This window comes from Bos javanicus, chromosome 17, assembly GCF_032452875.1.
Source record: "Bos javanicus breed banteng chromosome 17, ARS-OSU_banteng_1.0, whole genome shotgun sequence".
Lineage (NCBI taxonomy): Eukaryota > Metazoa > Chordata > Mammalia > Artiodactyla > Bovidae > Bos > Bos javanicus.
In genome coordinates, this window is record NC_083884.1 from 45,770,030 (window position 1) to 45,775,079 (window position 5,050).

The window sequence follows — 5,050 nt, forward strand, 5'->3', positions numbered from 1 at the left end:
CGGCTCCCGGCCGGACTGAGCCCAGCGCCGCCTCCCAGCGGCGGGGCGGGACATGCTAATATATGCTAATGACTGCCGTCGGCGCTCGCCCCGCCTCTCCTTAAAGGGTCCGCGTCCCGCTCCAGCCAGAGTCCCGCGCCCCCCAGAGGATGCTGCTCAGATTTCACACACGCCCCGGCCCGGCGAATCTACACGGGGACCTTGGCTGCGGCCGCCCGAAGGAAGGCACTTCTCAAGTGTCCTCGGACGGCCCAGAGAGAGGCGGAGGCCTGCGGGCGGGAGCACAGAGTCAGGAGCTAGGGGCCGCCTCCCGGAGGACGGACCCCTCCTCTGCCTTCAGACCGCGCGAACGCGGACCTCGAGCTGAGCACGGATTCGCGGTCACTGGTGGGGACCCGGAGTGGCAGCCGCAGCGCGCCCGGCGGACGCTTGGGGGAGCCTTTGCACCGTGGTAGAAAGATGGTGGGGGCTGGGTGGGCGTGAGCGGTGGGGGTCTGGTGAGGGGCGAGGTGCGAGAGTGGGAGGGGTCGACGTAGAGGTGGGCACCGGGAGGGGGTCGGGGGGTGGAGCCGGGCTGCGCTGAGGCCGGGGGCCGGGGGATCTTGGGAGGGGCTGGGATGAGAGAATAAGACGCTGGGGAGGTGGGACCGACTCTGGTGGGCTCTGGGCGCTACTGGGGGGCAGCGAAGACCAGGGGTCTGCGCCTATTGTGGATGTGGGGAGGGCAATGTTAATAGCTGACGTCTGTTGGGAGGTTAGTGTGTGCGGTGCACTAGTTAAGCGCCTACCGTATATACCCGTTTACTTCTCATATCTTTCGAGATAGAAACTATTATTCCATTTATCAAATGAGGAAACTGAGGCCTCAGAGGAATAAACTAACTTGTGGGAGGTCACAGAGCCAAAGGATCAAAGGCTCCCCAGGGCATGTGGGGGCCGAGGTTCCAATGCAAATATTCCTACACCTCAGTTACAATTCCTACAACCGCTCGCCTCCCACACCCCACCCCCACTCTCAGCTCCTGCTGTCGATTGTGGTCCAGTTCTAGGGGTCCAGGCACTTCTGAACCCACGTCCCCGACTCTGAGGGGAGCGGTGGCCCCTACTTTGAAGTGTGGTTTGGGTTTCAGGGCAGAGCTCCCTCCCTACTGGCTCCCCTCTGGGAAGGTCTTGCTTATCCTACTCCCCCTCAACCCCCACCCTTACTCTCAGAGCCTCAGTGGCCTGTTCTGGAGCATGGAGACTGCACCTGCTCAGAAGACCGTTATATTGATCTGCTGAGATCAGGTTTAGCAAGGACCCTTCTCTGACCATTCACAGGCATACCCCCCAACTTTGCTCAAGTGCTAGTGGCAAAAACCTAGCTCACACTGGCTCTGGTCGGGGAAAGGAAATCTATAGGCTCAGTAAACTGGGGCATTTCGGAGCACACTGACGTCAGGCAGGGCTGGATCAAGTTGCACAAAGACGTGATCAGAATACGGTTTCTTTCTCCATCTCTGTGTTGGCTTCATCCTCAGGCAACATTTCTCTAAACGGCACCAAAGGCCGTTTAGCAAACCCAGCAGACTGACTCTCAAGCCACAGTCCCGGGGCCATCTCTTATTGGATGCTGTGGACCACGTGCCCATCTCTGAACCAACCGTGTGGTCAGGGGATGGAAGTGAGCAGAACCGCCTGCCCTGGTGGTGGGGAGGAGGGGAAATTGCCATCTAAATAAAGGAAACTTGAGATGCTGACATCAGAGTAGAGGAGGGTGGGTAGCAGGAAGGGCTGTATCCAGGGACGCCGAAGAGATGCTAGAGCAATCAACCCCATGATGTAACAGAGTTCTTCCTGCATTTGAGAACTTTGAGAGGGACACGGACTGAAGGGCTCTAGGAGGCACTGAGAATGGTGCAGAGTGAGGGCTTATGGCAGTGGCTTAGGGTCACAAGCATAAGCAGAGCCTGCAGGCAGACATGGTTCTCCCCAGATAGGTCCAGATGGTGGCTGGGAATGGTGCAGGACACGTCGGGGGGTGTGTCACTTCATGGTGGGGCTGTGTGGCTCACCGCGGCTGCTGCTTTCTCTTCAAGCCTGCCAGTGAATTCTGGCATTTGAATGTGGCCTGAATCCAAGCAGTGATGAGAGGCCACTTTCACCCATCAGATGGGCAACGTTGAGAAAGTCATCTATCATCATGTGCCAAGGAGGGAAGGGGGGACTTTGGTGCTCCTGGAAGGGGTGCCAGTTGGTGCAGCCTCGCTGGGAGGCCATCAGGGAGCAGCTATTAAAATTTAAAAAGTACATTTTCTATGGCCCAGCATTCTTGGTTTCTGCCCTAGAAAAACACTCCCATCTCTGCACAAGAAGGCTGATGCAGGATGTAATATTTAAAAAAAAAATCAGAAATCACCTAAATGTGTGTGGTGATGCTGGCTGACTGTGGTCAAGGATGAAGGTGAGGGCAGGAGTGGGGCTATGTCTCACTGCAGAAAGGGGTGCCTTTTGTAAGACCCACAGGTGCTGTGTGAGGTGGTGGCTGCCCTGGGCTGACCACACTGGAACATACCCCAGAGATAGAGCACTGCACTGAGTGAGAAAGAATGGACTAGATCCAGGGGTCCCAACTTGATACTTTGTTGAGTGAAAAAAAACAAAGAATGATAATGGTTTTTCCAGTAGTCATGTATGGATGTGAGAGTGGGACCATAAAGAAGGCTGAGCACTGAAGAATTGATGCTTTTGAACTGAGGTGTTGGAGAAGACTCGTGTGAGTCCCTTGGACTGCAAGGAGATCAACCAATCAATCCTAAAGGAAATCAACCCTGAATATTCATTGGAAGGACTGCTGCTGAAGCTGAAGCTCCAATACTTTGGCCACCTGATGCAAAGAGCTGACTCATTGTAAAACACCCTGATGGCTGGGAAAGATTGAGGACAGGAGGAGAAGGGGATGACAGAGGATGAGATGTTGGATGGCATCACTGACTCAATGGACATGAGTTTGAGCAAACTCCTGGAGATAGTGAAGGACAGGAAAGCCTGGTGTGCTGCAATCCACAGGTCACAAATTGTCATACCTGACTTAGCTACTGAATAACAGCAGCAATGATTTAAAAGAAAAAACAGCAGGGAGTGGTAAACCTTCCCAAAACAACTGTATATTTACATTTACCTCTTGTACCATATGCAAACACACATTATCTCTTCCGAGCTCCTTGATCCAGCCTTGCCTGCCGACCATTCTTCTTTTCTCTGACTTCAGCACCTCCCTTAGAAAAATCCCCCTCTGAATCGGTCAGCCCAGGGGGTTTAGTGATGGTGACCCCACCCCAGCCCAGGTTGGGTCAGTTGCTGACTTCCATTCCCCTGGCCATCTGCTTGTTTCAGGGATGGACACAGGACCCACATCCTCCACTGAGAGACAGCACTGGGGCTGTGGTTTTAGCTATTAGTTTCTCTGCAGGCCGGGCTGGCTAAGCTGGAAGGACGCGGGCTACAGCTTTCCTGGCCCTATGTGTGCACGTGTGTAAAAGCAGAGGAAAAAATCTGGAGGAAGTGTGTGAAAGCAAAGGGTGATGACCTCAGGCGAGAGGATGACCCAAGCTCCACCTGCATCCCCGGGAGCCCAGACAACGTCCAGGTGTGACGGTTCCTCCTGCCGCCTGCACTGCGGCTCTTGGTCCTAAGGGCCTCAGGCTTCAGGATGTCCATCCCCGGTAACTCTGAGCTCATGACTAACTGTGGGGAGATGCTTCTGGCCCTTGGACAAGACCTACACTGTCCACAGACACTGGTCCTCATGCCTCCTGCCCTTCCTAATCCCTCTGCCTGGCCAGGTTCTTGGGGGGATCTTCCTCAAAGTTACTGGGTCTGCTCAGGGGACGGGGCATGGACCAACGGGTACCAGGACACAGAGGGGACCAAGGCCTTCAGCGTCTCGGCACAGTTTTACATTCTTACCAGGAACAGCTGTTCCTAGTTTGCTTGTGTAACTGAAGGTCAGTGGGAAGAGCTGGATAAATGTGTGTGTTGGATATAAAGTGTTGACTTGCTCAAGGACATCCCTTCTCCAAGCTGGGCCCCGAGGGGAGGTGGGGGCCCTTAGACCAGGCCTGAGACCTTCACTCTAGCAGAGCGATGGGGCCTGGGCCATATGCCTGAGCCCCTGCCTTGTGGAGATGACACTCAAGGGGCCGTGGCGGGGGCCAGTGTGGATGAATCAGGGGTGCAGAGTGGAACAGTGGTTCCCAGAGACACCCAGGCCCCATCCCTGGAACCCATGGATGTTCCCTTAAAAGGGGGCCTCGTAGATGTGATTAGATTACAGATCTTGAGATGGGGGTGCTCACAGTGGGTCCTTATTAGAGGGAGGCTGGGGAGTGGTGGTCCAGTGGCTAAGACTCTGGTCTCCCAATGCAGGAGGCCTTGGTTCCATCCCTAGTCAGGGAACTAGATCCTGTGTGCTGCGTCTAAAACCCAGTGCGGCCAAATAAATAAATATTCAAAAAGAAAAAGAGGGAGGTAGGAGGCTCAGTCAGGGGGCAAGTCCACGTAGTGATGAAAGCAGTGGTTGGAATGATGCAGCTTGGAGCCAAGGGGACACAGGTGCCTTTAGAGGCTGGACACGGTGAGGGCAGAGCCTCCCCGGGAGACCTCGAAGGAGCCAGCCCTGCTCACACCTTGCTTTCACCCCCACAAAACTGTCTCCAGACCCTCCATCCTCCAGACTGTGAGAGAGTAAATGTTTCTTGCTTTGCACCTCTGGGTTTGTGGCCACAGATACTGCAGCCACAGGAAACCTCTGTGCATCTTGTATCAGGTGGTGGGATGGGTGGAGTTGGGGGAGTCAGGAGGGAAGGCAACATTAAATGGGGTGTCAGCTTCTCAAGAGGCCTGAGGAAAGAGCAGTCTGGTGGGGGGCCAACCTATGCAAAGGCCCTGGGGCAGCCGCTGTGCATCAGAGGTCCAGGCATGGGGCTGAAGTGCCGAGAGAGGAGGGGTAGTTTAAAACTTGTCCTTGTACTCTGAGCTGTGTTCCCAAGGGGACCACACCCCTCCCCCT